General features: G+C 35.5%; 1 pseudogene; it reads right to left on the bottom strand.

Annotated features, from left to right (window-relative positions):
• Positions 1–4,393: 4,393 nt before the first annotated feature.
• Positions 4,394–5,646, bottom strand: LOC143624886 (lipoxygenase 3, chloroplastic pseudogene; annotated as a pseudogene).
• Between the last annotated feature and the right edge of the window lie 20,556 nt (positions 5,647–26,202).

The raw sequence follows: 26,202 nt of genomic DNA, 5'->3' as shown, positions 1-26,202 counted from the left end.
GCAATCAGGTGGATTTGATCATTAAGTGTTGTGGTCAAGTGCTTTGTTCTCGACATATTTTGTATGTGCACAGAATCGCGTTCAACTTCTTTTATAATGTTAAGTTGTTCATGCGTCTCATTTTGCATTGTATATATAGACAAGCACGCTATATAAAATCTAGGCAAGACAATGACTGATAACTGGTAGTCTATACAAGAGCTAGGCAAGATAATGACTGATAATTGCCACTCGTACACGTTCAGATATTTCTTAGCATTGCAAATTTTCGGTGTGACCAAAATCCGGCTGTTGCAAATCCTAGACCACATAATCTTGTAAGTCTTTTGGTTTAGAATTTCCAATCGTTGGTGAGTATAAGTTACGTAAACTAATAGCTCCAACCGTTTGGTTTACGTCTTGTCTTGCGAGGTACACTAACTAATTCTTATATCTTAAACTTCAAAATATTACTTAATATCTATTTTAAAACTTACATAATATTAATTAAAACCACACATTAATATTATAAAAACTATAAAAATAAGATAAAGAAACTACAACCCTAACCACGTCTAACAATCTTCACCTTTTAACTCTTTGACACCTTCAAAGTTTCGTCTCTTGAAGGTGGTAGGTAGTTCCACTAACCAAATTGTTATGGCGCAAAGGTCTTAGACCACAAGTAGTCATAACTTTTCACCCTCAGATATTATGCGTCACATAACGCCCATTTAGAGTTATGGTTTTTTACCAAAACAGGGTAGTCATAACTCTCAACCCCAGGGGTTATGCGCCACGTGACGCCCAGTCATATATATAATAAATCATTTAAATAAATAAACATAAAATTAAAAAATACGTTAAACTTTCAAATAAAAACTAAATTAAAATAAAAAAAATACATCAAATTAAAAAAAAAATACAAAAATAATACTAATAAAACTACATGTTATATTTTTTTAAAATTTTCGCTTGTCGAGCGGCTTTTAGAGATCGGACTCTTGGGTCGGCTTCGGTTAGCTCACTTGATAAAATCTCGATGTCTTTGTCCATTTCATTCCTTCTAAGAAGTTCGACGGCGTCCAAATTTACTTTAAGTCGTTGGGTTCCAAGTTCGTGTAAATCTTGGAGTCGAGAGTTCATTTCTTTGAATTGACTTTCCATTTCGGGATTCGAACCCGTTGCCGACGACGAAGCGACCCCTTTCCCTTGCCCTTGCTTCTTCTACCCCCGACCGAGGCATCTCGGTAGTATTCACGGCATCATTATCGCTTAGGTTGAAGTTTCGAGCGTCGGAACGGGGTGTGTCTGGATCAACCGAAAACGATGTTTTAGACTTTTTTTTACGCGGACCACCTTCGGCTTCGGCATCCAAAACCTGGCCCCATTTTGGGTGAAACCTCAAATATTCTTTCCAAATGCCAAAGTAATTGAAGGCCCCCATGACCTTATGTTGATACTCTGTCAACGCGTTTTCCATGACTTCCGCGTCCGAGACACCACTACTCCTCGTTCGATTCATCCGGGAGTAAACCGTATGGAAACCCATGCATTTGGTGTTTATGTCGCCCCATTTTGACAGTAACGAATCTTTTTCTCGACGTGAGTCCCCGCAAGGTCGTGGAACAACTCTTTAATTTTGTGCCAAAATGCCCCCGTTTTTTGATAGTTCGCTAAAAAAATAAAAACATTACAAGTTCAATGTTTGTTCTAAAAAATTTAAAAAAATATATACGTATTTTAATAACCTACCGCATTTGGCATCTTCCGATATCGCGCACCAAGCACGAGCACATAGTACGCACTCGTCGATACTCCGCGGTATCACGGTCTTTTTAACCCGAGGTTCGCCGGCGGGCTTCTTTGCGTGTTTTCTCGGACGTCCGCGTTGGCTCGAACCGCCTACGATCTCCGGGACGGGTTGTGTCTCCGGCACGAACTCGACGTCGGGTTGGGACTCCGGGACGGGTTGGGAACTCGAACCGGCAAAAGTGTTTGCTGTTGGGATTTGGAAACCGGGACACTACATTTGGCATTGAGTTTTGTAAAAATGCAATGTACGCGGCCATTTGCGGGTCATCATATGCGGGAAGGGTACGGTTGGCATCGGGGCGGTAGATGGGTTCGGTTGTGGATTTTGGTTGCCTTGCGGGCAAATTGACCGAAACCGAGAACATTTTGGTTGTTATTCGGAAACATTTTGGTAGAAATATTTGAGTAAAAAATATAATTGGTATAGAAGTGGAAGGAAGAAAGGAATGTGTTAAAAAAATGAGTTTGGTTTGTTTTTATAGTATAAATTTAATTAATATAATTTTTTTAAATCCAATGGCTCTTTAACGTAAACATGGCCCAACGGTTATTTTTTTGATTTGCGTGCCATTTCAAAGCGTTTTATACAAAACGTTAAAAAAAAAAGCCAAAACGCCGGGGGGGGGGGGGGGGGCATGTGCCCCCGACGTTATGCCCTAAAACGCGCGTCACGACGTGCCAGTACGCTTGGTCTTATATGATTGTCGCCCATTGTCTTTTCCTGTTTCTTTAGGTCGTCAGTTGTCTCGTCATACTGGTATACAATTGGATGAATTGCTTTTGCATCAGAGTACTGTTGGGGCACTACAATACCTTGTCATGACCCGCGCGCCTTTAGATTGCTTACGCCGCCAATAAGGTGTCTCAGTTTCTTTAGACACCTACTGATCAACACTTGGCCGAAGTCAATCATATTTTTTTATGATATCTTCGTGGCATATTTGTAGAGGTAGGGTACCAAAAAGACCCAAATACCCTTAAGTATCACCCGCGGGTCATAGATAATCCTCTTGTAGGCCACCCGCGGGACACATGGGTCACCCGCATGTCACAATTGAGGAGGAACATCCTCATAACACACGCGGAAGCATCCTGGCATCCTCAAAAGTCATCCGCAGGACATGACATCTGTCCGCCTAAACAACCGGAAGACAGTGCCAGCGAGACAGCTGTCATCACTCAAGTACTCTCTAGAAGAAGGTTTAAGATTCTAACTTGGGGAATACGTGACATACTAACCAATGAATAAAGGACACCTGGCCAGGTTGTTATAACCGTGCACATGGCCAGGGTGCGATCCGTCCTATCACTGGGCGACACGTGTCCAGGTTGTTATACCCATGCACATGGGACGTATAGCTCAACCTATCACAAGAGGACACGCGTCCAGACAGTTATCAAAAATCTTCTAGAAGAGGACAGCTGGACCTATCACCTTCCTACATCCTTCGGCTATAAATACCTTGTCAAATGGTATGAGGTATTCATTCATTCATGCACTCACCTATATTCTGACTACACTTAGTCATTATACTTCAGTACTTTCTCGATTACGAACATTACTGATTCTCACGCCGGAGGGTGGTTACAGGAAGACCCCCCCTCTTGTCCTTCCTGTAACGAGACTCACGGTGTCTGTTTTGCAGGTTCCGGTCACTGGACTTCGGGAAGTCTTACTCATATCGTGTTGGTAGTTACCGTACTATACCCTGTGGACTCATTGGATCCAAGACCCGTAACCGGGGATTGGATCCGTGTTTCTTCAATATTAATGCACATGGTTTGACTTTTCGACTTTCCTTATCCATGACTATGCATGCTTACTCCGATGTTGATTGGGATGGTTGTTCTGATGATCGAGGCTACAACAGGGTATTGTATTTTCCTTGGACCGAACCTAATCAGTTAAAGGTCCAAGAACAACATACAATTGCTCGCTTTAGTACTGAGGATGAGTATCACGCTCTTGCTCACACTGCTACAGACAGATTATTCGGATCATGTCTATTCTTTTGGAGGATGCTTATTTCACATTCTTGTCACCTACTCTTTTGTGTGAAAACATTGGAGCCAATTACTTAGAAGTTGATCCTTTATCAACATAAGAAATACCTTGAGATTGATTTGCAATTTATGTATTTGCAATATGGTTCGACAAGATGTACTGACCAAAGGGCTATCATCTTTACCGCATTGTGACACTCTTCGGTCCAAGCTTCACGTTGTCACGCCCTTTTAGCTTCAAGGGTGTATATATACAAGTAGAAATAAAAGAGAGAAAGAGACAAATAAACATGTGTTTTTGAAGAACCACAAAACTTGCAACAAAGTAAAGATAAGCATTGTATTGAAGAGCACATACGAATTGGTAAAGACAATAAACACATATATTTATTAATTATAATACACATTACAACACATGTTTGTTTACAGTCGAATATATTTATATAAACCAAAGGGAACCACCTACCAGTGCACCTTTTCAAAGTGATGGTTGGATATGTGACCCATAGGTTATAATACACTTAGGATATGAATTATAATAATACTAGTAATAATAACGTAGGGTAAGTCTAGATTACATATATTTTAACAGTTTTCACATTGTTATACTGTTTGGTACGCCTCTGCCCATAACCCCTAGGGTTGAGGTTGGTATGAGTAGCTCGTATGGTGGAACTCCAACGCCACATCTTTTCCTAAGCCTTAGATCACCATTCCTCCTATTTAACTCATTTTCAATTTTTTTAACTTCCACTGAAAATCTATAGAATGCCTCAATAATCTTAGGTTCATATGGCCACCTAGTGTACACATCTTTTATCTCCCCAAGATACTCCTCCTCATGTGAATGTGCTGAGATTATATCTATTATGGCCATGTATTTTGTCGATTCTATCAAACTAGGCAAGGAAGCAACAAAATAGCCTTGCGGATCAGCCATGAAACTTGCAAACTCAAGGTCATGTTGTTGGGGTATAAATTTTTGCATAAGTGGTGGCCTATTTGGAACATATCCACCGTAGTGATACTGCCCAAAATTAAGTGCCGCGTGTTGCCTTGTTGATACCCATATTATAGTTGTTAATATCTCTGCTAGTTTATTAGGAGCACTTAGTTTAGGCCACCAATTAGCTTCACGAAGATCAGCGTGTCCCACGTTAATTGCTTCACTATACCATGACTGAAGTTCTGTGTCCGATATAATAGCATTTTCATCCGGGTAGTAATGATTTACATAAGTATGCACAAGCTCTTGAATAGCAGACCAAATGAGTAGCCCATCATTGGCATATGGGTAGTCTTCAATGAGTAGTCTTAGCCCATGGGGCTTTGTTTCATCGGGTATCGCTATTCCTCTACAATTAAAGTCGAGTAAAATGCATAGAAAATGTTACATGTATGTGGTTTTAAAGCTATTATCTCTGTTCCCATTCGTCATTTTTGAATTTTTTTGCATTAATTGTTAGGTGGTTTGACAAACCACCACGATTTCTATGTGGTTAATTGTTAATCACTTGTAGAAATAGGTAAGTTTCAGTGGGGGTAACTCTTGACTAAAACTCGTAACGGGGGTGCAACTTTCTGGAAGACCTTCAAAAAGCAAAGTGCGTGTGTGGTGGGTTTTTTGGGGGGGAGGGGGGGGGGGGGGTCGCAACTTTTCCAGAAATTAAGTTGCATCCCAGCGACATCGAGTTTCAGTCAAGCATCACAATCACCCACACTACCCCCAAGTGAAATTCATCACTTTTATTTAATGGTATTGTATTCATACCTTCGTATCAAATCTTCTGGAAGGCCTTCTAAGTCGAAGCGCCACCAGTCACGATAAGCAGCACATACCATCTCCATGCTATATTTTCCGGGTGAAAAGGAACACTCTATAATTCCTTCTGCAGATATAAGGCTCTCACGGGCCACTGCATTTGTCGCAAGTGCATGTTTCATGTGGAGACTGAGAAGCTTGAAAATTGGATGCATTGAGCTTAAGTTTCGGTGAGTGGAGATTATGAATGGTTCCATACATGCGTGAACCCGTAACCTAAAGATTCATAGCATGAACTCAATAGTCATTTATATGCTTTATTTGTCATTTTTATAATGCTATCAACTTGGAAGTTTGTTTGTTTTATGACATTCTTATTAACTAGTAATAAACGAACGACTAGCTACGAGCCAATTAGAAAAAAGTTTCCAAACTTAACAAGTACATTTGACATACTTTTGAAACGGTATTGGATTAGATGTTAGAAGTTGTGTCCTAACTGCCCCTAAAAAAATATTTAGGAACATATAACTTTGATTGTTCAAGTCATTCTTACCTTCAACTTCTCTATGCTAATAGGGTTCATCCCAGCAAGGGTTTGGCGACCAAGTTCATCTTCTTGCACGTAGCTTGTTACATTCCCTAGAATGTACGTGAATCATGTTATATTTTTAACATTCACATAAAAAAGAATACATGATGTTTTTCAGATTTTTATTTTATTTATTTATTTTTAAACAAAAAGGAAACACTTACAGAATACGTTTTTAGGAGTCTCAAACTTGAAGATTTCTTCTAAAGATCTACTTATGTCAAAAAACTTCAATAGTCCATGCATATTCATATTCATATTCATATTATACAGTGATATATTTCTATAAAGATGAGTAAATTTTATAAAATCTTTGGAAACATCACTCCCGTTGGTGAAAGTGGCCACCATGGGGGGAATATTGTGCAACATCCCCTTCAAAATTCCCACCAGGACATCTTTGCGTCTTGTTCCCTCCAAAACTTCATCTCTTGGTACATAAATTGAAGAAAACATAGTATTTACTGGGCTTTCAGTAGTTACATCTGCATAATATGGGTAAATTTTTTTAATTTCCATAGACTCAAAAAGTTTCATTCAAAACATTCGTATGGTTAATAAAATCAATGTTACCGGTAATTGTGGAAGGACGTCCGGTTCGACAACGTCTGGGATGTGGGTTTCTTTTACCTCCTATTGTTGGTCTTGCTAATTCAAGTCCTTGATCAGGATTTCCAAGATCATTATACATATCATAGTCGTATATTCTATCTGAAGGTAATCTAAGTCCACTTCCATCACCTCTTTTGTTTTCGAGTTCTTTTACTCTCAAGTATATAAGCCCCAGAGGTGTTTCACTTGGTACATATGCCTATTAAACCATCAACAATAAAATCAATGGACTCTCTTGTAGATGATATAAGAAATAATTAAGTTTTAAAATCTTGGATAAACTCTTATAGTCCATTTGTCCTTCTAACTATTCTTATATTTTTTTTAATTGACTTACTTTCTATACCAGCATTTCAAAACTTACTTTTAAATAACAGTTTTTTTAACACCTCAAATTACACATTTACTTTGCACTTGTAAGAATTTCAATCACAACTTTATATTCGTGAGAGAGTGTAATGGGTTTCTAATCCTATAAAGAGATAAGTTAGTGAACTCCAACTTATTGAAAACCTTTATTTTAGCTTTATTGATAATGAGAAATGGAAAATGCTTTATTTTTTCTCAAACACTTTATTAACACAAAAAGGACTTATTCAACCATAAATCATATGAAAAGGAAAATAAGGAATCCCTAACACACCCAAAATATATATAGGAACATATCACATAGTTTGAAATTTAATATTTGAAATTTAATAAATATGAGTAATATATTATTATATATGTAAATATATTTATATAGATTAAATTTCAAACTATGCATGCAATCTATTAATATTTTGTTATATTGATACATTTTATAATAGGTTACATAAATATGAGTAACTAGTTTTTATCCACCCTTCTCCCCCCCCGTATTACGGGGTTGTTTTATATAATTTGTTTCTAATATTTATTTATTTATTGATTATTATTTTTTTATTGTATGAAAGTTTCGTTAAGACATAGAGTCCGCTAAGCATATCTTGAGTTGGTGCATAAATGGGATCTCCAATAGTTGGAGGCAAAAGATTCATATGAGAAAACATAAGTAAACGTGCCTCTGCTTGAGCTTCTAAAGATAAAGGCACATGAACAACCATTTGATCCCCGTCAAAGTCCGCATTGAAGCCCTTACAAACTAATGGATGTAAACAAATAGCACTCCTTTCCACTAAAATGGAGAGGAATGCATGTATGCCTAATCTATGCAGAGTAGGCGCTCTATTCAGTAATACATGATGGTCATCCAGAATTTCTTGAAGTAAATATACTTATGGTTTGATGATAAATTATTTCACAAATAAATGAGGTGTTATAATCCAGTTTAAAAGCTATATGGGTTTGATGAGACCCAAGACCCATTTATTTTTTTTACTATAAAATTGGGTTTTTAATTATAAATAATATATATCATTTTTTAAATAAATCAGATATTAATTTTTAGTATATCCCTATTTTATAAGATTTTTATATTAAATATTTGGTGCGATTAGTTTTTAATTTAATGAAATGTTATAACCCGTTTAAGAAATATCTGGGATTGATGAGACACCCGTGAACTCGGGTAAAATAAAAAGAAGGATATCTGGTTTCAAACTAGATATAGATGTCCGGGAAGTGCTTCCTTGCATTAAAGCACATTCCGGGAGTGAAAGGTCATAGGGCTCATAGACATTATCTATTTCTTATCTTTCCTTTATGGGGATCATAGATCTCTCTTTTCAAAGTTGGCAAAGTGAGAACGCTGGTTCCGCAATAACCAAGTCAATCCAATCCTCAAGGGGAGAGGGGCCCGTATCCTGGGACTTAACTTAAGGATGTAGGGATCCCTCAAAGGACCGGGTTCAGGCTCAACCAAGTCTTCGTCCACCCTTTCTCGAACCAGATCCATGCCTTGGGCTTGTGTCCCAGCTTCGGTAGGAGTCCAAACAGCATTATCCATTTCTAATTCCGAATTCTCATCCATAGGTGGAAATTCTTCTATAACGGCATCAATTGGCTGTTTTGCTTATTCAACGACCCCTTTCCCTGAGCCGATTTTAGCTCTGGCAAACAGCCCTGATAGCTTAAAGTCAGCATGAGAAGTTTCCATTTAAAAATCAAGCGAATATGGTGACTCCAAAAAATGGGGAACGACCACATCGTGACATGTAGGACTTTTATGGTTTTTATGTTTGGTTATGTTAGTTTATGTTCAGTTTTGAATAAAACATTAAATGAATCATCTACTTAATGTTTTATATTTTTTCATTTATTTAAATGTTTATATTTATTTATGTTTATGTTTTTTTGCGTTCGTTTAGGTTTGTTCATATATGTTCATAGATAAAAGAGGAGGTAAGGGGCGACCATATTTGAACCGGTGGCTGATTAACCGATATTCATTAGGAGATTTAGGAGAAATCCAAAAATGAAGGGACGATTGATGTTGGTGACAATGGTGGTTGATGTATGAGGGGAGGTTGATGTTGGTGGTGGTAATCGAAAGTTAACCGGTGATGGAGATGATAGATCGGCAACGAAGAATATATAGAGAAGAGAAATTAAATTAAATTAAATTAGGGTTTGAGGATAAAAAAGTTTCACAAAAAAATGAGATGTTATAACCCGTTTAAGGGATATCCGGATTTGGTGAGACTCATGATCCGTGAAAATTACTGTTTGATAATGAAAGCGTTTTATAAATAAATGAGATATTATAACCTGTTTAAGGGCTATTCAACATCCAGGTTTAGTAAGACCCATGACCCGCTTATTATATTTAAACTTAAATGAGATATTATAACCCCTTTAACGATTATCTGAGTATCTGGGTATGGTCGGACCCTGATTAGTGAAAATTATTGTTTGATAATGAAAGTGTTTCACAAATAAATGAGATATTATAAGTTATTTAATGCGTATCCGGGTTTAGTGAAACACATGACCCACTTATTTTGTAACTTAAACATGTCAAACGTATGGAATTTCACAATTCAGGAATGAAGCAATTTGATGACAGAATAGAGAGGGAGAAACGATCAGAGATAGACACTTATGATTTTTTAGTAGACAATTATATAAAGTTTATGGATAAATAGATATAGATAATGACATATTTAAATATATTTCATAATATAATTTAAAAAGAATTATCGCATTTAAGAATTGTGCTTTACGTTTATGTTAGACATTTGCTTTTAAAATTGTTGATATAGTTTTATTTAAAAAATTAGAAGATAGTTATCGAAAACATAGTTGGAGTTAGGTTCAAATAACAAGTTTGATTTTTCTAAGAAGGCTAGGAACGACGGTATTTGAAGGATTAATCTTGAATATTAATAAAGTTAAAGGTTTATTTTGTTAAGTTATAATTTAGTTATTTGAATTGTAGTAGGTTTAGAAAAGGTATGTTTTGGAGAGCAAGTTTAGTGGGTCTATACATATGGTCTAGATTATTAGTTTTATTAGAGAGAGTCGAGAGGGAGTTCAGAGAGAGTTAGAGAGAGTCAAGAGAGTCTTTTCTCCTTGTATGTTCGTTTGAGAAGTTCGTTTGATTATATGAAAAGAGTCGCGGGTTGTTACCCCAATATCGCTTGTTCGTTTGTTTGATAAGTTCGTTTGATTCGATTGTTTGATCTGTCTGGACCAACAATTGGTATCAGAGTTACGGCTCGTTATCGGAGTTTTTAAGGAAGTCATTAGTGTTTTTTTTTATTCGTGTTCAAGCAAGCAAAAGTAAAGTACAAGTTTGGTTCTGGAATTCGTGAATCGTGAGGTTGTAGCATCGTGGAGAAAAAGAAGAAATTAGAGCCTCTTCGCGTTCATTGGAAAAGTAAAAGCAATTTTGAAACGAGTTGGTGAATTAATTTGAAAACCAATCAAGCCAGTTTGTCAATTATTTCTAAGAAGCCACGTTACGTAAAGAAAGTCAAGAAAGAGAATTATTTTCCAAAGAAAAAACAAGGAGGTTATTATAAAACCACAAAAGTAAGAAAGTAAGTAGTTATGTCGGCATGTGTTTGGAAGCCAAGTTGCTTTTTTAGTAGCAAGATTGTATTTAGTAAGATTGTATTCAGATGATGAAGAATGTTGTTCTTGATTATTTAAAAGAAAATTTTGTGGTGTTCGATTATTTATGGGAGATTGGCTTCGCGATCAGGAATCAATTTCAACTAGAATAGCATAAAAAAGTAAAGATACGAAAGACACGATGGTCAATGAGGGACTTCAAATATTGACGAAATCGAACTACAAAATATGGTCGACCAAGATGGAGGGATTTTTGAAAGAGTATGGTTTTTGGGACGTGATTGAACCTACAATCGGTGTAGCTGTAGATGAAAGGAAGATGTACACGGCGTTGGGGTTCATATGTCAAACCCTACCGGAAGACATCTTGGTACAAGTTGGCATACTTATGAACGCTGAGCAAGTATGGAGTGCTTTGAAGATTCGAAATCTTGGATCTGATTATGTACGAAGGGAGGAAGATAAAAAAGCAGCTCAAGAAGCCGCTGAGAAAGAAAGATTGTATAAGATCGTTGAGAAAGAAAAATTGGATGCTATTGTTCGAGAGAACAAGCACGTAATAATGAAGCTCAAAAGCTACAGAGAATGAAGAAGCTTTGCAAGCTGTTTTGAGAAGTGAAGGAAAAGAAAGGTTGAATGAAGAAAAAGAAAGAATTTCTTCAGAAGAAGAAGAAGAGAAGATGGAGAATCTTAAGGTATGTTTTTATGACTCAAACAACCTTGAAGATGAGAAAATTGATAAGATAAGTGAGCAGAAAGGAAGCAAGAAATCTGCTGCTGATGATGATAAGAGGAAGGATATTCTACTGAATGAAAGAAATGATGCAGCTAGCAGGTCTATAGATTTAGAAGTGTGTGTGAAAGTCAACAATTGAGCATTTGTTGATGAAAAGTCAGAACCGAACGAAAGGTTGAGAAGAATTTTCAGAATGGAAGGCCTAGTAGGGTCTGATAAAGAAGGAAAGAATAGCCCATCTGCAAGTTTTGATAAGCAAATAAAGAAAAGAAAAGTGAGAAAGAAGAACGTGGAGAACGAAGTGGTATGTGAGATCAATGCGGATGGTATGAATGATGAATTTGAAGAACTTGTTAAACAAGTTTGTTACAAACAACTGAGAAGAAAGGGTATAAATGAACCAATGATTAAAATTAAAGAGTTGAGAGCGTTATTAGGAATTCAAGACCTTGGTGGTACAAAAGAGATGAACAATTCAAGATTAAGGGGGTGAATGAAGGATTAATCTTGAATATTAATAAAGTTAAAGGTTTATTTTGTTAAGTTATAATTTAGTTATTTGAATTGTAGTAGGTTTAGAAAAGGTATGTCTTGGAGAGCAAGTTTAGTGGGTCTATAAATATGGTCTAGATTATTAGTTTTATTAGAGAGAGTCGAGAGGGAGTTCAGAGAGAGTTAGAGAGAGTCAAGAGAGTCTTTTCTCCTTGTATGTTCGTGAAGTTATGTTCGTTTGAGAAGTTCGTTTGATTATATGAAAAGAGTCACGGGTTGTTACCCCAATATCGCTTGTTCGTTTGTTTGATAAGTTCGTTTGATTCGATTGTTTGATCCGTCTGGGCCAACAGTATTTTAGTCTACTACTTTAATATTGAAAACTCACTTCCTTTAATCTCAAAAACCCACTTTCATCTTCACTCATCTCCGACAATCACCACCATCCATCACCCCCCGCCACCACCACCGTCACCCACCGCCACCACCTTGTCGGAAAAATCTCTGGAAATTCGTCAGAAAATTCCATCGGAAAAGTCGCGGGAAAGTCACTGCTAAACAATCCCCGGGAAATTTCGTCGAAAAAACACCGAAAAACAATAACCGGAAAAGGACATCGGAAAACAGCAACTGAAAAAAACACAATGAAAAACACTAGGAAAAAAAACACATTTTAAAAAACACAACGAAAAAACACTATAAAAAACACATTGACAAAAGCACAATGAAAAACACAATTGTATAGCACAATGTAAAAAACATAATGGAAAAAACACTATGCAAAAACATAATTGGATAAATCACAATGACGAAAAAACACAATGTATAACCTATTACACAATGTATAGAAAACCCATTAAATTTTTTTATAACAATATAGTACTCATATTAAAGATAAAAAAACGCTTATTTTTAAGGTGATTTAAAAAAAACGTCGTATAAAAAAGTTATGGACGTTTTAAAACGATGAGAGAAATGACATGTGCCTTGCATATGAGAAGAGAAAGTCAACAATTATGTGTTCTTCCTTTTTTGTCTTTTCCCTTCTATCATACTTAATTATTTCCAAACTAATCTCAACAATTTAAATTTAAAATTAATAGTCTAGATTACTTTTTATCCTTCCTACAAAGATCATACTTCTTATTATAATTTGACCCAATATAGTTGTATTGAAAATATAATAATTTTTTGTATCGTAAACTAATGTTTTTTTTTGTCAAGTACCGATATCGTACCAAACCGATGCCTACTAAATAACATTGGTATCGTTAGTGGCATTTAATTTTATGATATATGGTTTTGGAAACAAGTTGGTTTCGATATTGCAACTTGCGCCATTATTGTTGTTATTATCCATAAATCACATATATTTAAAGAACAAGACAGAATTACAAACTTTTTCTTTAATATATGCAATTTATGGATCATGTCATTTAAAAAGTTTATTTTGCAGACGGTGTCCTGTACATAACATGTTTGTTTGATTTTCGTCCTTTTGAATACCTGACATCCAAAACCTCGTTAAGTCTTGGCATGTGAGGGCATTTAAGTCTTTTTACGCATACTATTTAAATATTTATAATTAAAAAAAATTAAATATATTATTAGTTTAAAAAAACTAAATAAAATATGTTAAACAAAAACCCCGTTAAGTCATGGCATGAGATTTAACTGAGTTTTTGGATGACAGTTAGTGTAAGGACAAAAAACCAATGTATTTTGTCATATAAAGGACACCGTCCGCAAATAAACTTTTTAAAGGATACGATTCATAAATCACATAGATTTAAAGGACAAAATTTGTAATTCTGTCTTATTATTATTATTGTTGTTGTAACGAAGTCAGATGCTGCTTGGATTTGCATTTTCTTGATAATGGCCAGATTACAGGTTGTTTAATAAGATGTCAAATTGAAAATTGTGTTTGTACAAAATCTCCATTGCATCTTGCGGCAAACATGAGTTTGTATGTAACCCTTGAGTGTTAGCCATTCAATTCCAAAGATTTAGTTGGAGTTTCTCTAGGAACCTAAAACTAGTAAACGTTAATTACGTGTATATACAGGCTAGAAGACAATGCCATGTCAACATTGTTTACATGTCAACATATTTTTAAATGATTAATTATTTCAAAAATATTGATATGTAATTATTTTTGACATGCAAACAATGTTAACATCACATTTTCTTAATAATGACACGAAATGTCAACCATTCATACTTATTTTGATGCTTTAGTCTTGACTTCTGAAAACACATTCAAGGAGGAAACCCATCACATGTAAACATTTTCTTCTAGCCTGTATATACACGTTATTAAGGTACACTATTTTAGGCTATCCTAATAATTGGTTACTAGAAACTAAGTCTGTGGAAATGGCTTTCATACTTTATAATTTAGAATATATGTGGATAAGATTAAGAATGATATATGAATGCACCTTGATGGAAAAGAATATCCTCGTCTTTGCTAATGTGAGTTGGTTGAATCCATGATTTGCATGAAAAGTGAAAATAACCTTCAAGAGAGATAGTCTCCAAATACAACTCCTTGTCATAATTGTTCCTAACCAAGATGGCCCCTGGTTCTCCAAAGTCTTCATCAATTTCTAGCTCAATTTCAAAGATCCAACCTCTACCAGTAGGTTTGCGAGTAGTACATTTGTACCAGTCTCCTACACTTTCTTTGCTCAACTTTGGCTTCATGGTACCTTAGCATGGACAAAAGTAATAATATACGGTCTTATTACACATATTTTATTGCATTTTGGATAAAGGATAATAACCAAAATGTTCGTTTGACTGGTCAATTCGACAATATATCTGTTTGACCAACCAACTCCCATAATATCCACCATAAAACTCTTTGTCTCTGTTACTTTTTAATCATTACTCAATGGGGCCTATAGGTTTTTTTATTTAAAATTCGTCGGAGCCGACGGAATTATTTAGGCCTCAGGCGGGATTATTTTGCCTTTCGCCGAGATTCATTTTGACGTCTGAAGAGATTTATTTTGGCTCCTGACGATATTTTTCTTTGACAATTAAGTGACATAATATGTTTTGTTAAAATTCTCATAGAGTAATAAATAAAAGTGATCAGACCTACGAGTTTTAAGGTATACATTATATATGGGGATCGGCTGGTTAAATGGATATTTTATCGACCTTGATAGTCAAACAGACATTTTGATCATTTTCCATTTGAATAATCCTGAAAAGATCATACTTGGATCTAGCTGAGTGCTAACAAGTTGAAAGCCGACACCCTTCTTCTTCTCAGACTTGCTTAAGAACTTTTTAAACCATGGGAACTTCATCAACAGAATCATCAACGCCATTATCATCGTCTTACCGATCTCAACTTCCTTCTTTAACGTGATACTAACTGTTGCAGTTACCTTTAACATGGAGGACTGATAAACCTTTACTTCCTCAAGATATTGCACCATAGCATTGGAAGTCTTCACAACATTTAGGCTGCAGCCTATGCTAATCTTCTTCTTGGAAGAAGAAATAAACATAGGAAATTTACATGTAGTTTGTTCGCCACAAACGTTGATAGAGCGGGAAAAAGGGTAGATCTGATCAGTGAGTCTTGGGGCAAACACGCGTGTTCCCAACATTTCGTAGGTACGGATAACTACCTTTTAACGATTTTACAATGTAAAGTTGTTTCGTTGAGTCATTTGGTATTGTATATATATAGACATGGAGTCATGTTGAAACATTTAAATAAGTTGTCGATATAATATGTAGTGCTAAAGTAACATGTGGTGAATCATCAATATCAATGGTCAAGAAGACTTAAAAAAGGCTTAGGATCATCTCACACTATTTTTCAATACGGCTCGTATAGGACTATACGGTCGTATAGCACCTGAATCATGTCAGTTTGTGTATGATGTTGTCGGCCATCAATTATAGTGCCTCGAATAGCCCTATACGGCCGTATAGACATTTTTTTCCTTTGATATATTATTTGACTTGCATCATATTTTTTTAGCAATTTTAAACGCTCTTCTTTTTGACCCTTTCATGTGTTGTATAGCACCACTGAAAATTTGTTTATACGGGTCTTATAACACTATAAGACTCGTATAGTCGTTTTCCGGCAACGATTAATGGTGGTCAAAAGGCAATCTAAATTTTTTTGCAAGTGTTTTCTATACGGTCGTATAGCCCTATACGACCGTATATGTTTTACGGTTTGTCAGGGAGCAATACGAGTCATTTAATGCCTATACGGCCCGTATAGGTCTATACGGTCGTATAGGCTGAAAAAAGCTATTTTTTTGTCCTCTTGTCAGTCATCCTTACCCTATACGGCCGTATAGACCTAAACGAGCAGTATAGACATATAGGGATAGTGTATGAGGATCACATCTCTAAAAGAAATAGGTTGTTTGGAATGAAATTGAATCACGATTACGTAGTAAATCTCAAAACCATTTCTTCATATATTTCATGTTTTTATTTATACAATATATAATACATGAAACATAAGCAAACTAAGACACCTACTTTTTAAGTAATGTACAACTTGTCAAGCATAAGGTATAATTTTATAGCATGTAAGAACAAACTTGTCAATTAGAAAATATGCATAGAAATATTTTCAACATTGTCCCCTCAACTTTACTCAACTTTTGTAAATTTTAAAAATTATTACAACTTTGAACCTTCATCTATTCTCTTTTATTTTAATTGTAACCAACTTCCCACCAACGCTTTTCTAACAACTGTAACTTTTTCATAAATTAATATTTTTTTTAAAAATTGCACCGTAAAAATGAGTATTTTATTGTCTTTAATTTGGGTATTGTATTGACATAGTTTTTTTCAATTAAAAAAATAACATGTTACGTATGGGAGTTCACAATTCGGTTTTAACAGTTTCAAAGTTAAACCGTGAGCCAAACCGTTGGTTTGATTTCATTGAAAACAAAAATGACCTTCGAAGACTTTAAGAAGCACATGGACGTTGGAATATAAATTCCAGTTTTTTTTTTCATCATACAAGGCCGGGTCTAACATTTTCGGACAAACATATGGTAAAAACAATATATGATGGTGCTCATTGTTTCTCTTATTGTGAGGAACTCACGAGATTTTGTAATATGTATCCTTTTCATGACATCTTTGATTACTATTTTGTTGTCCACCTGTCTAGACCATTGACAAGGTTAATTATTTTCAAGAATAGTACCAAATGTCTTATCACGTGTAGCACGTTTCTTATATAATAGAAGGAGTTATCATGTAATATCCAAATATCCAATTAGAGTGATGTGTAGGCTGTAGCGTAATAGTAGTTATCCCATAATCCACAGTTCCAAGGATTGATACGTAATTTCAAATTTTCTTTTTTCCTATTTAACAAAGTTGCTTTGAGATTTCTTTAACACGTGATCACCTAGATCTGGAAATTGGGAAAATGAAATAAAAAATACAAATGATCTTAATGTGTTACTATAAAAAGCATTTAAGCAAACCTATTTGATATAACTAATGTTTCAAAACAATATACAAAATTTAATCCGTTTATTTGTACATATTTAAACTTGTGATTACATATATGTAATCACAAAAATACATATAATAAATGATCAAACTATCCTCAAATAGTATTATTAAATATATAAAATTATTGAGCAGTAATTAATTGTTAACAGTTCATAAAACATAAAAAAAAATTTGGTCTCTGTGAGGATCACATTTTTCCACAAGTTAATACATATCGCTTACATAACATATTATATTTTTATGATAGCCACTTTGTATGATTTTATAAAGGTCATACTTTTGGGACACCTTCGCTCCGTTTGGAGACACCTTTTATACATGTCGTATAGAATCACAACACTAGTATGACTTTACCTTACGCTGACGCTATATAGAGATGTCAGATATGTCGTCGACCAAGCTTTTAAGGGATCATACGACTCTATATTATTTGTATAGAATTACATCACTCGTATTATGTCATTATAGATTTTCTGAAAGAGAAAGACTGTTTTTAGAGAGAGGAAACATGAAGTTTGCTTTTAGCTTTGGATATCCTACAAAATAATTTTTGTTGTTGGATCATCATAGTATATACCAACAATAAATAAAGAATGATTTAGGGTTTTGCATGTGGATAGCAAGCATAAAAAATCTTGAAGATATTCAATTCATAAACTCAAGGAAAGAGAAATATGATGATCATATTATCTTGAATACCCTTATACAATTTTGGACAAAAACCTAACTTAATAAGAGTTGTATAAAACTAGTGCTCTGCTATTGATACACCGTATACAATTATTTGACACCATTTCTCTATCTTATCGTAGATTTTATACGAAACGTATGCTGACATGCGCAACATATAGAATAATCACTTAAGTTGGTCAAATCAACGAAGACATACGCGTCATATAGAAAACTATAAAAGTCATATACTATAAAAACTATACGAGCCATATTCTTTTGTATACAATTCGTTTCCTCTGTTATATATGCAAGACAAGACGTATAACATTTCATACGAAGCATATAAATCTAACATGACTATACGAACTGTATAAGAAAGAATACGAATCGTATGCATGTAGTTTTTTATAAAAAATTCATGAAAATTAATCAATATGAACTGTATAAGAAATAATATGAAATGCATGCCGAATAATTTTTAAAATTGATCAATTACTTTTACAGGAAGCGTGTGTGAACAATTAATCAATCAATATCTCTGACCATATGAATTGTGTAAGAAGAATACTAGGTTTTAAAAAAATCTTTGAAACTTTAAACATAGCATGTATGTGTAAGAAGAATACTAGGTTTTAAAGAGAATCTTTGAAAATGTAATCACGGTGTTCTTTTTTCTATCTACGTACGAAGCATATGACAAGTCATACTACGCGTATGGCCATAAACAAATCTTTCTACATGTCTACGCATCCCATACAACTATATAAAAACAATATGTTTCATACAATAGTAGATTTTCATATAAGTATAAACAACAAGTTATGAAGTATATACAAGTGACGCATGCAATTATGTTTTACCCACTTTTCTCTCTCCCCCTTTACCCCTTTCAAATTGTTAAAAAATTACCAACCTAAATACTTTTTTAATTTAGTTTTCAAATCACATTGATAAATTTTGTTGATGAAGTGTGTAATTTTGAAGAAAATGTTGTGTAATCTGATGATCTTTCGCCACTGTTTTTGTGGAATCTGGTCATTTTTTCGCAACCGTTTTGGTGAAGGATCTGATAAACCAAAATGTGGATCCCCAAACAATTATATCAATAATGAGAAACCATGACCCTCGTTGTGCGTCTACGGTAAAAAACATATACACGAGTATCCCTCCACGGTAATAAGTCTCTGATGCAGGTTCTTTTCACGTTCCTGACTAATGCTAGTTAACTTCAAGAGCACAAGGAAAATGAATCCACTCACAAGTTGGAGACGCTATTCATCGTTCATGAATTATCGTTTCCGATTTAGCGTGCATTCCCGCATGTGTTGCTCATAGATGCAACATACAAGACAATTAGGTACGCTTTGCCATTTGTTGAGATTGTAGGTGTAACTTCCACCTGTAAAACCTTTTATGCAGCTTTCGCTTTTATAAACGACGAAATAGAAGATAGTTACATGTGGGTCTTAAGCCAACAAAAAAGGATGCTGGACAAGTGCATGCAACCACGTGTCATAGTAACAGACATAGAGTTTGCTCTGATTAATGCATGTCAACGGCAATTCCCAGACGTTGAAATGGTACTGTGTCGATTTCACATATATCAAAATATTACCAAGCACTACAAGCTTGGAATAATTTGCGGAAGGTAGGTTCGCTTGATGAAGTGTAACATCTTAAAATTTTCGATCCAAAAACGTCAAGTATTCAAAGTCAAGGATTGAAAATGAAAAATCTGATTTCTTGACCCATCGCGATACGCGATGGATCAAAAGACAACCCATCGCGTATCGCGATGGGTATGTCACAGAATCCCAAAATGGGCGGTGTCGCGTAATACGCGATCACCCCAAGTTCATACGTCATCGCGTATTGCAATGACGTGGTCTGACAGCCCAAGACGCGTGTCACGCCACGTGGCACCACGTGTTAGGCTACGTGGCAAAGCTACTGATTACGCGACTAGGCTAGTGGCGATACGCGATGGCCTACTAAGGGCCCATCGCGGCTCAGGAATATCGGGGATGATACGCACTAAAATTGGAATGAAAACGAGCAAAAAATCAGAAAATATCATATATGGGGTCGACAACCCCAGATATGGAGTTGTCAACGTGGGTTACGACTTTGCCTATGGGCTTTATAGCCTTGGACGATTTTAATAAAATAAAATTAGGGTTTCAACCCCAATTCGAGAGGAATCAGTTCTAGGTCATTTTTGGAGCTAGAGATAAAGAGGAGAAGTTATTTTCCATCATAAAATTGAAGATCCTAACCCGAAAATTAAAGAATTGAAGATGCAAATCATAGCTATTAGAGGCTAATCATTCCGAGTCATACCCGGGTGTTAGATTATGTAACTTAGGGTTTATTGTTCCACACTTTTGATTTGATTTAACTCTTTGTAACTAATTAAATAGTTTGGATTAATTTGTTATCATTGTCTTGGATTTATATGTGTTAAGATTTTCTTGCATCAATAACATTGCGAAATGAAGATTGCTATTAAGACTGGTTCAAACTAAGTTTGTTAATTGTTTATGGTTTATGAAGTTTACAATTGGCCTTGATATATAGATTGAAGGTTTTCTTTTATGAAGTTTACAATTGTTAACACCTATGATTAGGTATGTTTGTTGATAAACCTGAATAGTCAAATATGTTTAATTGAAATCTAGTCAATTGTATAGGCTAATCCGTGTTGCATAATTTTGAAACAGGGTGTGATTTCTTTCTTGTTAATTGATTATAACTTGCTTAAGTGATTGTGTTAATTTAATCTCAAACCGTTGATAGAGTTATCAACACACAACTAAATTTCATAAGATAATCAGTACTTCATAATGTTTAAGAATAGTTACACTAAACACTAACCACATACTCCTCTTGGTTAGACAACCTACTTGCCCTAACTAACTAGCTTAAGGTGATTAGGAACACTATTTAATCTTATTATTTTTATTAGACTACGACATCTAGATCAAAATGGAGACGTTGCCGGGGAGTTCGTGCGCTTAGTGTTTTGTGTGATTTGATTTTTGTGTTTTCGTTTTTATTTTATTTTTAGTTTCTTTTTACGTGAGGTGTGTTATTTGTGTAGGTGTATGCACACTCGTTATTCAAGAAGATAGTCACTGCTTGTGGTCGAGCCGGAATTTGAATGATTAGCAGGACAAGACCGTGCTCAACAAAGAGAGTTAGAAACGAAAGATCAAGACCGTAGCCAAAACACAATACCTGAAGAAAATACATTTTCACCCCAACCCTAACAATAACCGAAACCAACATAACCAGCATTAAACAACCCAAATTTCTACCAACCCAATGACAAAGACCGCCAACTCCACATGCACCTACTCATACCAATCAGCAACAGAACCCAAACCATATATTCAAGTCAACAATCTAGAACACGAAACAACCGCCAACCTGAACCATCAGCTCCACACAATACTCCTCGTCACAAGTATAACAAAATCAACTTGAAGAACGTGAAGGGATTGGGATGATCAAGATCAAGGAAATTGGAATGTTTGTGGAAACACTGAATTTGATCAAGTGAACGAGTTTGAAAATGATGGGGAAGTACAAGAACCACCGGTTAATCAGAAGGGTGTGGGGAATGTAAAGAAGAAATGCGGGTGGAAATCAAATCAGTGTTGGGTGATATTGGGGTACTAGAGGTAACATGGGATAAGGTGGAGAACCACAAGGCAAGGGGGGGGGGGGGGTTAACAAAGGGGGTCGAAGAAGAATACATTTAATGGCTCCCATTCAAGGTGTAAACAGTCGGTTCAGACCAGTCTTATGATGCCTCACCTATAGTCCCACTATTGCATGTGCCGGGCAACAGACATTTAATCCTTGTCCGTCTAGTTTTAACTATTTAACCACATTTCACTGTATGGTTTCTAAGATCCGTATTCTCATTTGTCAGTCTTTGGGGAAATCTGCGGGTCAATTGGTGATGGAACTTATGATCAGGATGAAGTTCGATTGCGTTTATTTCAGTTGATAAAGCCAAACACTGGTTAAACTAATTACCCATGTACAGTATTCATAATTGGGCCAAGATGTAACAAGTTTTCTTGGATGAGTATTATTCAAAAGCTAAGAAAAATGAAGCCAGAATTGAATTTCGTCACTTTCAGCAGCTAACAAGTGAATTGTTTCATGAGGCTTTCACCCGACTCAAGGAGCTTATCAGAAAATGCCCTCAACTTGAGATTGATTTGTGGGAGCTGGTTAAATGTTTTGTTGATGGGAGGACATATGCGGATAGAAAAAACCTAAAAGCTTCAAGCAATAGTTATATGTTAAACAAACCCGAGGAGGATGATCGGGAGTTTTTGGAATTGAAGTGTCAAGATTCGAAAGCCAAATCTTCACCTGAAAGAAGAAGAAAACATTCTGCTACTAAATCAGTAAAATCAGTAACGGTTGAATATGCGCGTATAGAAACACTAGAGAGAGAATTGTTGTTGAGGAAAGGATAATCTAAGGAGGTTGGTAAAGCAGGGGGTAAAATTCCAGTCTGTGAAGATTGTGGGGAATTGTGAGACACTACAGAGAACTGTCCTAAGTGTGAAGATGAAGAAGAGCCCGGGGATGTTAATTTTGCTTACGAAGATTCCAAAGACCAAGGTTTAAACTCCAACACGTACCATTCAAGTATGAGGAACACATACATGGGAACGCATGTACTTAGTCAAACCCTAATTTCCAAAGCTCTAATAAAAACCATCAGCATAATAATTATTGGCGAAACATTTATTAGTAGAACTCGCAAAATCAAGGTGGTAATCGAGGTTATAATAGAGTAGGGATGAGCATTTTGTCCCAAATACCCGTACCCATCCCTGTCCCGTACTCATACGCGTACATGTACCTGTACTTGGACTGATCTAGCTCATTCGGTACGGGTATCGGTACTCAATTTTGTTGAATTTCGGTACAGGTACAATTGGGTACAGGGGTACATTTGACATTTTGTACTTGTTTGCAATATGTAGAGATTTCATTGGGATTATTAATATTTAATATACAAAACAAATTCTTAAGTTATGTTATTATTAAACAAGCATAAAACGCTTCTTTAATCTTAAATATAATATCCAAGACTCGAACAAACAAACAAATCTCTTAAAGTCGGCAACCGGATTAGGTTCTTTTATACTATCTAATCATTAAATCAACGACCAATTTGGAACTTGTAGTAATTTGGTACCCGTCACGTACCGGATCGAGTACCGGTACCTGGACTAATTCAGGTTGTTTGTTACTTGTACTTGTTGGTGCATTTTATTGTGTCAGTATTCCATAGGTTTACTGTTAATCTTGTCTGTAATAAACAATATGTTTTTTGTGTTTAAACGATTTGATTAGAAGCGAAGTTAAGGTTTAAGCGAAGTTGTGATAACTTCGCCTAATATGTAATAGGCGAAGATATGTGTTATATAAATATATTGTCAGCCTAGTGTTTAAAAGAGAGTTCGTTCTAGCTATGATAACTTGTGAAGTGATTTACCGTGTATAGAAAGATACTGTGCTATTATTCAATACAAGGAAACGTCATGTTTAATCCTTTTTCATATGTTCTTGTCTTTATTAATACTTGTAATCAAACACTTACGGGATTCTACACCATTTGAGTTTGTGATATCTCCTGTAGTGATCCTTTCCAGGGATATACAATTGGTATTAGAGCGTTAAGCTCTTAATTGCGTGATTCGGGAGTATCACACGAGTATTACAAGTTGAAAAAGGATTTCTCACAAGTTTTACGTTCAAAAATACCCAAATATTCCATACCTAGCCGTTATTCACTCTTCAAACACAACCTCAAAACCCTACAGTCAAAACTCAGCCGAAAAACGAAAAACCAATCTTTCCAGCCATCACAGCGAAGTTGTGGCTAGGATTTTTGGCGAAGTTACAAGTTAGGTGAACTTGTAGTCCTAGGTGAAGTTGACTTAGCGAAGTTCATCCCAAATTTTTACTAGGCAAATTTAACCATTTTAGTTGAACATGCGAAGTTAAATAACGAAGTTAAATAACTTCGCATACTTTACAACGAAGGCGAACTTAAGTATTGTTGGACTAAAAAAACTATTCCCATGAGTCTATACATTTATCTGAACCCGTTAAAATTCAAGTATTTGTCCCATAAAGAAAAGACATCAGGCTGAAGAAAAAAGTGAAATTTTCACCGAGGCATCAACCATTAAAGAAAAATTTGAATTCAAACAATCCTTATACCTCAAGTATTAACCAACGTTCATGGTTTGGTCTCAGATTCCAAAGGAACCAGCTAAGAGTTTTCACAAATTTTTAATATACAAGGGTTAATCGATTAAGAAAAGAATTCAACTATAAGCAGCCTCAAAGACACTTCCCTGCTGTCTGTAGTCCCTTCCGTAGATATATCACGCCACAAGATACGTCTAACTTATATAACCAAAGGCTGAGACGTGTTGAAAGATATGAACGACCCAAGATCTCAATCATTTGGGTCCCTCGTACTAATTAATTTTAATTTCTTGTGCAGGAACAGTCAACAAGAGCTGTGAACAACAAGTGGGTTGTTCTAGGCACATGACTGACAACAAAGACTTGTTGGGTGTAGCACCTCAAAAATTCCCAACATAAGATTTAGTCTAAAAATGCCAATTTTTAAAGTATAGGGACTTAAAATAAAAATTTTGAAATTTCTGATCCATCGCGATACTCGATGGGACAATCATAGACCCATCGCGTTACGCGACGGATCTTCAAAAAATTCGATACTTGGGCAGCTTTGCGCTACGCGATGGCCAAACCCATAAGAGCATAGCGTTATACGATGACACCATTAAGCAACCGGGTATACGTGTCCAACCACGTGCCAACACGTGGCATTTTTTGTAGAGTTGCGGCGTCGCGATACGCGACGACCACAAAAAGGCTCCATCACGATACGTGATGGAAGCCAAAATATTCCTATAAATAGGAAGCTGCGGGATTGAACCCAATTCATCCCAAAAACACCTTCTAAAACACACTTATAACCTAGGGAAGTGTTCCTGATTACTACAACTAGCCGACATTCCATTTTCTTGAAGTACGTGCAAGTATCGAAGTCCCAAACGTGTTATCAATCATCTAGGCGTGTTTTTAGCAAGATCCTACCCTTCAAGTCGTCACTCTTTTCTTATTATTAGCATTCCGTGTGCTAGCATTAAGGTAGGAGTTATTTTTAAGTTATTTGAGCTATATCTTAGACATTAGATAAGGCTATGGCCTTTAAACTTGAAAAGATTTTATAACATTCATAAAGATTTTTTTAAACATTACTCCTTGACAAAGTAATGTGAACAAAGTTATATTTTGACGAACATATAGTAACTGTAAAGGGGATACCACTAGTAGTAAGTTTCTTGCCCTAGGAAAATATTTCTTATAAATCTCAATCAACCGCGGGACCCGTTTACTTACCTGGTGAAAATCACAAATGTGTCATAACCTATTAAGCCAAAGCATGCTACATCAAACGTCACATTAAAACAAGTGTTTTCATTTAAAGATAAGGTTGAAAACTTTATCAAGGTTAAACTAAGCTGAAGGGCAATAGCTTAATCAAGAAACACAATCCAGATATTTATAAGAACCTATTTATTTATAGGTTAACATCATTCTCATTCACAATCAAGAAGGTTTTCAAACGAACACCAACGATACAGGTCAATACATTAAACCTTATAAACAGTCAAAACATATTTATACTCTATAAGATAAGCATGATTGTTTACCTTAAATAGTCATTCAACGTTTTACATGAGATTACATGATCTCTAAAACATTATAATACATGTTAGAAAATAAAGCCAACTCAGACCAAATATACATGTGTCTGGATCCATACATAACTATCTAGCCTAAACAGTCGAGGGCTATGTGGTCGCATGCTAAAAGTCATAATTAGTTCTCCATTAGGGGCTACGTGGCTCGGAGAACACTTTTGTGTGTGTATAGTAA

Source organism: Bidens hawaiensis, unplaced genomic scaffold, assembly GCF_021521415.1.
Source record: "Bidens hawaiensis isolate Kalapana, Puna unplaced genomic scaffold, B.hawaiensis_p1.1 tig00003988_1, whole genome shotgun sequence".
NCBI lineage: Eukaryota > Viridiplantae > Streptophyta > Magnoliopsida > Asterales > Asteraceae > Bidens > Bidens hawaiensis.
The sequence above is the reverse complement of the archived record's forward strand: the minus strand, read 5'-3'. Positions and strand labels throughout refer to the sequence as shown.